This window comes from Montipora capricornis, chromosome 12, assembly GCF_036669925.1.
Source record: "Montipora capricornis isolate CH-2021 chromosome 12, ASM3666992v2, whole genome shotgun sequence".
Taxonomy (NCBI): Eukaryota; Metazoa; Cnidaria; class Anthozoa; order Scleractinia; family Acroporidae; genus Montipora; species Montipora capricornis.
Window position 1 is genome coordinate 34,724,938 of NC_090894.1, and position 12,500 is coordinate 34,737,437.

General features: G+C 39.8%; 1 long non-coding RNA gene and 1 pseudogene across 2 annotated transcripts in view; one reads left to right on the forward strand and one right to left on the reverse strand.

The window, feature by feature from the left end:
• Positions 1-12,500, forward strand: part of LOC138025965 (uncharacterized) — a 469,560-nt gene that overhangs the window by 50,510 nt on the left and 406,550 nt on the right. The gene's annotated exons all lie outside the window — the stretch shown is intronic.
• LOC138027452 (uncharacterized) lies at positions 8,914-9,997 on the reverse strand (annotated as a pseudogene).

Here is a 12,500-nt window from a genome sequence, read left to right on the forward strand (position 1 = left end):
ACAAGCTTATCATACTACAGTAATCTTTGGGCGTACGATTTTTGAAGAGGCCGTCGTTCGGAGAAGGCAAGTTCCGTGTTAATTTCAAGAATGGTCGCGATGCAAAAATTGACTTCACGTTTGTCTCTCGACGGGACACTTTTGTCAGGCAGCGGAAGAAATTTTAACACAGCATAGCACAAAGAATGCACTTTGACGAAATACTAGTTTCAACGTCAAATTACATGTACCAGTGGGCTTTTGGGGGTGTGCAATTTAGATAAAAATGACTCATTCGCTCAACCATTCCTACTAGGGTATTTGTAACAGCCAAAAACAATTATTTACCAGCAGCTTTTCCAAAATAAATTTCTTCTTTGGAAAGACCAAGAAATGTGTTACGATGTGCCCAAATTGCATCTATAGCTGTGATTGCGTTTATGTAGACGAGCGATAACAAAATGCACCATTTTACTTCATTTTCGGAAGTAACAGGGCGCTAAAATGGCGTTTTTGGAACTTCCCTCGATTTCAGAAAAAATGAAGCACTTCGAGATCTTTGGATACTATTTTCGAAAATAACTCACTCTAGGTGTTATTTAGGCAAAATATAAAGAAATCCGAAATTTGACGAGTGACCACGATATTTACAGAATTTGGCACTTAAAAGACCAGCCTATCAAAAGAAGCGGATGACAGTTTCGTAACTGTCTTTTCGATCCCAAAGATGTTTTCAGGACTTTTTAGAAGGGTTGTTGCAATGCTCAACATTGCAACAAACCTTCCAAATGAAAAAAAAAACAACAACAACTACGTATACGTAAATGCAGTTTATGAAAATATCGATACAGAACTCAATGACAACGTTGAAATGATCAAGCTGTCATAGTGTCTAGAGTTTTATAATAAAAGATACAATTTTTTTTTGTCGAATAAGGAAAGGACTTATACAAAAATACAAGAAATTCGTTAAATTAAAGTAGTGTTTCAGTTTACACTTGCGAATCGCGTAACTACGGTTTAACATGTTTGTGTTACGCGTGATTTTTTTTTAAAAGAGAAAATAAAATAATTCCACCTTTCGTTTCTGTAGTATGTTTGGAGCTTACATGGAATGAGCTATTCACGGTTGCCAAAATAAATTCGCGGGTTCCTGCAAAACAAAAATACCATTGACATGCACCCTCAAATTGCAGATTTACTTTCATTGAGAGAGAAAGAGAGCGCTTTTTAAATAAACGTCTTAAGGTGGCTCAAACCGGTTTCAACAATTTGGGCTCCTGTGGGAATGTCTTATTCGCAAGGATTAACTCTACAACATTGTTTCATTTAACAGCAATGTTATGGTACCATATGAAACACCAATAATTGCTTAACAATTAATTGGTCACAAAAGAACCGTCGAAGAACGCCCTATATTTTGTGTTTATGTCCTTACATATCAAAAACAAACTGAGTGACCCCATGTTATATTTCCGAAAATTGATTAGCAGGCTAAGATGAAACTCTCTGCAAAGTTTAAAAAATATATTTGGAACGGATTCAGAGCTAAAATTTTCCAATTGTGAAGGTGGCTCTGAATCCGCTCCCGAGGATTTTTTTAAACTTTGCAGAGAGTTTCATCTTAGCCTGCTAATCAATTTTAATTTTTTTAGATGGCTCTTTTGTTACCATGGTAATCTATTACGTCACAGTAAAGAGTGCATCTTGTTAAGGTTAAGCATTTATTAATGCTTCATATGGTACCATAACATTGCCGCTAAGTGAAAGCGTTGGGTAGATTCAATCCTTTCTAATAAAGGGTGTTCGCTTATATTTCAGTAATTACTATAACTACCTCTTGGAAAATTAAGTATGTTATTCCTTATTGATTTTACATCGAATAACTCAAATATTATTAACCAGAATGGCCACCTTTAGTTTTTTTTTCTAGCGGCGGGGCATAATAACGCGCGAGCTCCTGAAGCGTGTCGAGAGTTGGCATTTTTCCGCCCGAACTGTATTCGCCTTCTCAGCTTGTCCATTGTTTCAGGGACTGGGTCTTTGTACGATGGCTCTTCAATGATGTTCAGATCAGGTGAGTTTGCCAGCAAGTCGTCTATGGGTATAAAAGTTTGGCAGATTCTTCTTACACCATGACTTAGCCGCCTCTGAAGTGCGCGCCGGCGTTCCGTCCTGCACAAAGGTCATTGCCTTCTTGGAGCTAAACAGCTTTCTTTTCGTCGGTCCGTCTGTAACCTGCCGCCTTGAAGTTGACGGTTTCACTTCTGTTTTCTAGAATTTCTTTGATTTAGTAGTTCGAGGTTAAGGTCTGGCCACTGGGTAAGATTTGTAACTGCGTCAGACCACGCGGACCCGTCATACCTCTCCACACCATCGCCTTCGCACTTTGTTTCACCTGGTATGCTGGGGAAACGTTAACGTCGCACTCCTCATGCAGAGCCCCATACGATGTGGTTTTCTGGATTCGGGTAATGAACGAGATACTTACAACACTTATCTGTAAATGAGAAGTTCTCCCAATCTTCTGCCGTGAGCTTGAAGAATTTCCTGGCAAATTTCAAACGAGGCCTTCTTTGCTTATCACTTAGCAGTCTTCTTTCGCTTGAAAGCTTTCCATCCTTTGTTGGTCAATCTCCATAACCTTGTGCTCAAAACGTTGATATTGTGATGTTACAGTTTTATGCAATCTTTCTTGTTGAATTATTACGCTTATACGGCCGTCCACTCCTTGGTTTGTCCTCGAAGGACTCCCTTTTTGACCACTTGTTCACCCATCGTTCGGTCGTTTTAAAAAAAATTGGCAATTTCTTTGACTGAATGGCCAGATGACCGTAAAATAGCTGCCTGAGCTCTAGCACAAACAGTGACTACCTGACAGTGACTGTGATTTCCGTGAAAAAGCAGAGAAAATCCAAAACAAAGGCCGCAACAAATACGAAAATAGACAATGTGCGGGAAAAATTTGGCGAGACAAAACACGCGCGCTTGCACATTGGGCGCGAAAATTCAAAAGTATTGTCATTCATTCAAATGTTAGATTGAAATTGCTTTGAACAATTATTTAGATAACTTTATTAACTGAATCAGTTTCAATTTGCCTAAAGATACATTAAATTCTTGAAACAAAATGTAATTTTCAATCGGAACGAACTTTTGAAACACTCTGTAGTACAGTTTGTTAAAAATGTTAAAACTGGTTTGAGCCTCCTAAAGGGCAATTCTAATTATAATTCTGATTCGCCCATCCTCTAACGAGAAACATATATCCCGCTCCAACCACAGCTCAGGAAGAAAACGATTCAAATATGATCCTTTTGCCCATAACGTTCGCTTAAGTTTAAAAGAACTATTTACAATGATAAAAAAGTTTAAGAGGCAGCTGTCCGCGTAAGAACGGATAAGGCAAATTTGGGACCTTCAGCGATTGGCCTCATTTTTTCAGTGAAAGTTAACCATTATATCCAATGTACAAATATTACATTTATTTGGATCAATTCAATTTTTTGTCATTTTGCTGGACGGTTTTCAAGGTCACCTCAAAACTTGCCAATTTACATTGGGAGACTCTGAAATTTGGCTACAAATGTCGGACACTGCCTAAAAACAATTATTTATTCCAACAGGCTGAATGTTTCACATGCACAAGTTTCACCTTTTTTTAAGAATTGTATGCTGTCAAAGTTTGGCGGAGTTATGAATTTTCTAAAATACCTCCTGCTGAACTCCGGAATGTGCGAAGCGTTCTGATATCTATAGTTAAAAGCTATTTTCCCGAATGTGGGACCTGATCTAAGGATCGAGTCTATGATAATTCAAAAGTAATAACATCAATGTAAAAACTGATAGAATAAAATTTGTGGGCACCCTACACTGCGAGCCGTACAGAGCTCCACGAATTTACCAATTATTCGCCCTTTCTCTCCTTACCTTACTTACAATACAACTCTCTTACACTGGTGACATTACAATAACTCTACTTTCAGGGCGATACTTACATTACTTACATTACCATACTTACTCTACTTAGAAACTTAGAATACGGTGCGATACTTACTCTATTTACAATACAACACATTACATCATTTATTGACAAAATAATTTTTCCACCGGTTTCCACTTACTTAAAAATTTATCTTGATCAGATAAGTCACGTGCAAATGTTTCAATATTATAATGAAACTTAAGGTAGCTTTGTACACCAGCAAAATCGGGGTTACGTCCCTCCATTCTGCATTTATATATGAAGAATTTGACGACTAAAATAATATAATTAATCGCAATTTTACAAGGTATACAGTTTGTATAGCCCAAGAGAACAGATTCAAGGGAGAATTCTATTTCAATTTTTGTTATCAACCCAATCCAATTTGCGAGGGCGCTCCAGAGGGGGAATACCCGGTCGCAGTACCAAAAGAGGTGGTCTCAGGTTTACTGTTACAAAAAAAAACAGTCATCGTGATCCTTGATACCCATTTTCATTAACAATACATTTGTGCCAATAGTTCTATGGAATATCCTATATTGAAAGCTTCTCAGCTTAGAAGCACTAGTACATAAGAAAGGGGTACTGTAATAGGTAGACCAATCTTCAATCGGAAATGATAGATGATTATTCCATTTACGCTGCACCATAGTTGGCTGTCTGGCAACCGATTTTAACAAAGTATCGTAAGCAAAACTGGTCACCTTTTGTGTCTTAAATAATCTCTCTATATTTTGGGATTTGACCAAAGGTAACCGTTTACCAAACTCTCTAATCTTTGACTTCCATGAACTTGGAATTGCACACATAATGCCATAAGCTTGTAAGAAAGTGCACTTTAGGTTAAACGTATTAATTAATCAATTCGGTTGGTGACATAAAAAAGCCAGATTCATCTACAAGATCATTGACGTAGCGTAAATTTTTTATGTACCACGTCTTATAAAACACAGATTTATTTTCTACCTTCATAAAAACATTATTCCATAGAGGCTGTGACAGAAGGTCACTGGCTTCTACAGTTTCCTGAACATACTCTGCCCATGATTCAACTACATTCCTCCCGAAAGTATTTTCCACAAAAGAAAAAGCCAGGAGTGATAATGATCTTTTATTTAGTAACCAAACATCATTCCAGTAGAGCCGGCGATCAGAAAACAAGAGCCTTTTCCAATCTGCCTGATAATTTACGTCCCATACTTTTTTAAATATCGGTCATTTTCAATCCCCCATCTTCTATATCATTAATGATTGTTTTCCTTGTTATTTTATCCCCCTTTCCACCCCAAATAAAGGAGAAGAAGATTGTTTTCAATTCTATAAGAAAAGAGTCATTTGGAGTAGGAAGAGTTGTTAAGAGATGTACGAATTTAGATACTGCGAGTGACTTAATTACCTGTATTTTGCCTATGATACTCAAAAGTCTCCAGGACCATGAGTCAAAAAGCTTTCTAACCTCATCCAGCTTTATTCTATACTTGTACTCTACTATTTGCTGGGTTTCAACAAAAAACGTTATCCCTAGGATGTCAAAAGGTTCATTAAATACCCATGCTAAATTTTTCTGCGGAAGTAGTGTGTCCTTTGAGAATCTCTTACCACCCAGCCATACAGCTTTAGTTTTTTCTACATTCACCTTCAGACCCGAGCACTCTCCAAAAGGCTCCAAGGTGTCTAAGCATTGGGAGAGCGAGGTTTGGGTTCCATCCAAAAGGGAAAAAGTGTCATCCGCATACTGTCCGAGTAAAAATTCTTCATTATTAACCATGATGCCATTAATTTGACCGTTTTGTTTTATTGCATTTGCGAGAAGTTCAGCATGCGCAAATAATAAAAAGATATGGTGACAGGGGATCACCCTGTCTAACACCTCTTGAGACCGGAAAAGAATTGGAGCAATGACCATTGTATAAAAAAAAAGGAGCTATTAATATTTTTGTAAAAGGTTTTAACCCACCGCCTTATGGACTCTCCCAGGGCTTTTTCCATCGCCCATAACTTTTAGGGCATCTAAACATTCTTTAGCAGAAATGTTACCCTCACAAGAATCCTTTTCTTCAGGAGTCAACTTCGCCCTTATATTATCTTGATTGAAAAACTAGCTTAGGAATTACTTTCTTTGTATAATATCTTTTCTCGAGATTCAGAGAGTATTTAGTGCTTTTTCCCCCCTTGTTATCCAATTTGCTTTAGACCTTGTAGCTATACCGCGCATTTTATACTCTCAGTTCTTGTAACTCATTTTGTTTTTGGGCGAATTTCCTTTTTGTTTCTTCGCAGGGAGATACATTTAAGGTATGCTGGAGAAAATTAATTTCTTTTTCTAGAAAAATTTCAGTCTTTTTTTGCTCTTTTCTCTTCCATGCTGCATAAGAAATGGTTTTACCCCGGATTTGAAGCTTAAGTGTTTCAAACAATAGTTGTTCATTAATAGAAAAAGTGGGAGACTGCGGATGCTCTATGTCACCATTAATTTTGTATTCCTCCACAGTCTCCTTGATACAATCCTAGACAAGTTTCACATATGCCGGATCTGACAGTAGAGAATTATTGAATTTCCAAAACTCCCTGCCCCTCTCCTGATGTGTAAACATCATATTCATAACTACTAATGAGTGATCCGTGCGATAGCCAACACTGGTTTGAATCGACTCCACTAGCCCTGTTAAATCAGTAGATACAAGAAAATAATCTAGCCTTGCTTGCTTTAAATTACTATACTACGTCCAGTTGGTTCTTGGTTTCTATACACATCGTCCAGCTCGAAAGTGTCGATTAACTCCCGCACAGATTTTTGAGCATTCGGATTGTTTTCCTTTAAATAATTTATCGTGTCATTATGGTAGTTTAACACCACGTTTCAGTCGCCGCATAATATAATAGGTTTATATGACAGTTCCCAATTGATTAGATTTTGTTTCAAATTTGTAAAAAATTCGGGCGAGATGTTTGGACCATACAGAGTAAACAAAGTGCAGCGTTGCTGAAAAATGAAGATATCTAAGACAAGATATCTGCCTTGTTGATCGCTTATTACATTGTGCAACACATATTCAAATGTATTGTTAAATAGAATGATAACCCCACAAGTTTTGCTATCCAGGCTGCTAAAAAACGCCTCATAGCCCCATTGGGATTTCCACCGTGCTTGTTCTCTTTTGCTATTTTGGATATCCCCTGTAGACAGTATATGTCAAACTTTTTTTCCGAAGCCAATTAAAGACGTCTTTTCTTTTCTTTTCGTCTGCTAAACCTTTAAAATTCAACGTCCCGATCTTCAATCTAGTAATTTTGTCCTCCCTGAATTTATATGTTATGATCTGTTAATCCTGAATACCTTACTTAAACGCAAAAGGGTGTAAGGGATTCGCAGGCATACAGCAAAAGCTACAGTAGATATATATTTGCATTTATAAGAAGAAAACAGATTGTAACTTATCAATCCAAAGCACGAAAAACAAAACACTAAACCAACACAACAAATAGCGTCCTGTTAGCGATTGCAGCCTCTGGCTTATAGTAATAGTGTCCTGTGCTGTGACTCACGCGGGCTAGGAGAAGTTAAACAAGATGTCAATAGCGAAATAATTATGCTGATCTAGAAATTAGCTTTTAAAACAGGCAAAAACTTAGCTGTTTCCTTAGTTCCTCCGGATGCTTGAACCTGACCGGCCACGACTAGTTGAATGAATGGGGCCTTCAATAAATACTTTAATTTCGCCTCCTTTTGTTGCTGAAAAGGCAGCTCATTTTTCTTCTTGAGTAATCGACCTCTAAGTTCGGAAAGCTCTGGAGGTAGATGGACCATAACTCCATAACTTGATCCCTTTGGGAGATTCTTGGCTAGATTAGTATGTGTAATCAAACCGCGACGAGTGAAATTAGGCTATCGCTATTTATATGATGAAATGCGCGCAGTCCAGACAGAACTAAGCGGAGCTTTAAAATCCACGTCTATACGCCATCGCTGAACGCTGACCGTTGATAGTCAACGAAGATAACACCGGTCGCACTTATCACCAATATATGGACCGTTAATGTTTGGAAACAAAATATCAACCGCTAAAGGTCAAACTATGAATTATAAATAAGCGTTTTTCTGCGGTTTAGCCGTTGCTTCGAGAAAAAGCTACCTTCATTCGGCATTTTGTGCCAAAAGCGATAACATAAACCCCTCGATATGCAAAATACTGTAACCGGCGGGATGAGTTTGTGGAGCAATGAAACGACAGAATACCACAGGAAACTGCTTTCTTCAAATATATTTTCTAAGGGAAATATTTATTTGTTACCTGAGGAAAAAAATTGCCTCAACCTCTGTAAAAGCTTCCCTTATTGTATGTGAGCTTCTCTTATTTCCCACGATGCGGTAATTAACGCAATGTCACACTTGCTCGTTTCATTTCTAATATTGAAATCAAAACAGCCATCAACTCAATAATTTTCCTTTTACCAAAAAGTTATGATGCTGGACTTACTTTTGTTCAAAAGATTCCTTTGGTGAGAATATTTTACTAGTAAGTGGTCTAGGTTATTATTTTAGGAAAAAGTTTAATTTGCGTTTCAAAAATGGTCGGTCTTAAATTATTCTGAGAGTGCGACTCAACACATCAACGTCTCTCAATCAACTCTGAAGTGATGGCACAAAAGAGCTATGTAACAGCTACGTAATCTTGAGAAATTGTTTGTTTGTTTGTTTTTTTAATAATTAGACTTAATTCTTTTTATCTTTTTAAGTAAAAGGCATTTCATTTGTCAGAAGACCTGATTCAATTTACTCAATTCAATTCAATGGAGCAGTGTGGGCATGTTGGCGGGTTCGTTGGGGGAAATGTCTGTTGTTCTTTTACCTATTTTTATTTCCCTCATGGTATGTGCCAAGCTTTGATTTGATGTTATAATCTTCCATGAAACGAATATTGCAGTATCGCGAAATGCCTACACACTGACTAACACTCATTACAGCAATCACATTCTTGTAAAAATGTCATTAATTGTTCAATTAGGTCTCTTTTCTTGTCTCTTGTCTTATGTGGAATTTCAAAATGGCTCAGGATTTGTTTAAGTATTGGTACGTTAAATTGACTCAATTTGCTTTCCCTCGCGCACTCGCACAGGTTGAAGGCATCGTATGACAGAGGGTGTTGCGGCTTCAGTTCCCTAGTGACCTCATCTACGAGGTGCTGTCTATCAGTTTCTTCCTCCTCCAGCAACAATTCTCGAGTGTTAAGCTTGATTTCTGTGGAACGTTGTTGTCTTCTTCTGCTTCTGCTCGCTGCGAGGCGAGAAAAAAAACCCCTGCACTTGGCTTTTGCTCAGCCATTCTTGTTTATCAAACAGCCGATTTTTTCTGCTCGCCTCTTGCCGTCCGCATATCGTTGGACACCCACTGAGGGTCAGCTTTACGCCCGGTCTGCTCGCCAAGATCAAATCTAGCTGTAAGGTAATTTTTCACCTTGTCGGTAAACCTAGAGGATCCTGTCCGTGGCTTGGGTAGCGCCCAGCCCATGCCGACAGCTTGGTCTGATGATAGCGATGCGTTCACACTCTGCTGGTTACCAGATGTGCATGTCGTATCTTCAGTTATGTTGACTGACGTAGTGAACATGCCTACCCAGTCTCTACGAAGCTTGTCATAGAGTGTTTCCGACTACCTCTCCTCCTTCACACAATGGTCGCTGATGTCCAAATGTGACTCGAGCATTCAAACATATCTATCTCCGAATCGGACGAAGCTGCGTTTTCGTCTGAGCTCTCTGGGGCGGTGTCGTTACATTTATATACTCGTGCTTCTCTACAAGTGAAAAAGTCTTCTCTTACAACGAGGCCAGTGTTCCCTTGGCTCAGTGACACTAGCTGGTCAAAAGGAACCTCCTTGCCACGGCCTACTCCACACGACCTCCAGACGCGGATGCCATTTTCCTGAAACTGGATGTTGTGTAGCTTGCTGAAGCCTTCTATCTTGTTCACGTCTAAGGTCTTCTTCGTCTCGTCAACTGCACAGACACATGCGGATGAAAGCGCCCTTCTCATGTCTGCCGCTGTCAGGATGTCATGCCCTTCGTTGCAGTATCGTCGGATGCATGTCTTCATGGGACATAAGATTCGATCGCATACATCCTTGCCGTACTGTGGGTCTGAATAATCGTAACGACAAACGGTTATACCTACTCGCTGACCGAGATCTTTTGCAGCAGCAATTAGGGAGTTGTTATGATAACAGCCTGCTTCATCCGAGCGCAGGTAAATCTGGGTGACGTGCGGCTTTTGGGTCTTGATTGCTCCCAGGGTGTTCTCTATTATTGAACAGACGGCGAACCAATCCTGATGACATGTGTCGAACAGATGAGCATACGACTGTAGTTCTAGGCTGCCCGCTTTGTCGGGATCGCTGGAGATGACTGTCGATATATGCCAACTTAATCCTCTCTTACCGTATCAATCCGACTGCTTCTCGCCATATTGGAGCTGTAGGAACTTCATCACCGAGTCCATTACAATGAGAGCGTAGTTTGGATTGTTGGCTATCATCTTCAGCTGATCTTGCTTTGCTGCTTCCTGGTTGATGGACTGGAGGATATGAGCCTTCCATTGCAAGATGTCTAAGCGTGCCTACATAAAGTCATATATTAGATCGTCGCGTTGCTCGTTGCTTTAAGGATTCCAAGATGAGCCTCTAATTTGGTTTTCTACTTCGTCAAGAACATTTCGTAGATTTCGACAATCATCACACGTTTCAGAGTGCTAGTGGGGGCAGTTTTCCTGGAAATCGGAATCTTGCTCGTCGCTAAGGGCGAATTTCCGGCAGTGGTCGGGACATGCAGCCGTCTCGTGATTGCAGTGGACGCGATAACCAGTCTTCAAAACGTTTGAATGTGTCCTTTAGCAGCATGTCGTAGTGATGTGGGATATAGATCAATTGAAGCCTTTAAGTGCTACTGTGGTTCTTTATTGACTCCGAGCTTTCGCCGATCTACGGCATCATCAGGGAGAACGATAAAATATTTGCGCTATGGTTTTAAACGTTGGAGGTGCCACTATAAATTAGCATAGTATAAAACTAGCCAGTAGGACGCATGAAAAATAATGACGTGATAAAATGTTTTAAAATCTGTGTGAAAAACAGTTCATAAAATAGCTGATTAAAATAGAAGATCCTCACGGGAGTTCAGTCAATTAAAATAGCTGATTAAAATAGAAGATCGTTAAGTTCAGTGCATTCCTCACGGGAGAAACATTTTGCGTCCTTTAGCTTACCTTTGATTTCAGCACACCACTGTCTAGCCAATCCTGCTTCTTCTAGATCATCAACTATCCTTTCAACTGTCTGGAAAGCAGCAGCACCATCAGCGGCAGTATTGTCAAGCCCTTGCAATGACTTTCTCTGAGAGGCTTCCCTCACTTCTAGGATCTTGAATAACGTGGAACGACTGAGTGGTTCACACTTCTCCTCCTGACAGAATTGGACATACCGGCTGATCAGGGTGGACCGTGTCACTGTACGCACGACCTTCGGCATCTCAATAGTTTCACCGCTGTCTAACTTCAACAATTTGGTTCCGAATGATACATCTTGATAGAAATATGGCCGATTGATAAAGTCGACGAAATGGTCGACTTTTGTCATGTCAATGCGCACACGATGACGAATCTTCTGCTCAGGAACACTACCAGGTCCCAGGCTCCTTGCGTAGCATCGTGCTCGGTGTATTTGACGGTTAGATAACTTCCCATATGGCGAGTGGAGTTTCTTTAGAGTGCTAAACGAGTATTTGTAGGCGTATAGACTGAGAATCTGCGTTTTGGTACTTCTGTTTGTAGCCTTTTCACATGCGTTCATCAGGGTTTTCACAAAATCATCAGTTATGGCATCAGGCCTTGCTAGATCAGTAGACTTAAGGGCCTCAAACAGCCGTTTTCCGTCGTTTGGGGCTATCCCATCACAAACGAGCATGCAGTCTTCAGTTACTATCTGAATGTAATACTGCCGTTTTTCTGCAGTGCTTTTCTCCCAGGAGTCCAGCTGTGATGTCAGGGGTTTTCGTTCTTAAGCTGAAAATTCAAAAGAATATTTCACCTTGAACGAGGCAACAAGGGCATATTTGCAAGCGAACAAAAGAATGCTAAAATGGTGGCCATTTTGCAATGAGGTGTATTAGTTGGCATCACGAAACTGAGAGGGATAACTTAGGGATTCGGTTTTGGAAATGCGTCCTCGTCATCGAAACAAGCATTTCGAAAAGGAACGACAACCTGTTATAAATATGCAATATTGGAAATAACTCACAAATGGGAAAAATAACCAAAACCAGCGAAGAATAATATACTTACGTGATCCGACAGCAGGTGATAGTTTTGCCGGACAAAAGACTTATTTCCTCGGCCATTTGAAAGGTTGTAACGTGTCTTCCTACCAAACTTGTAACCTTTCCGGTATGGCCAGGGTGTTGGCATGACTTTGGAGGTCGCCAGACTCTTCCAAGTGAGTGTCTGTTCCTCGGGTAGATGGTCATGCCTGCAAGTCGTGTCGCCGACA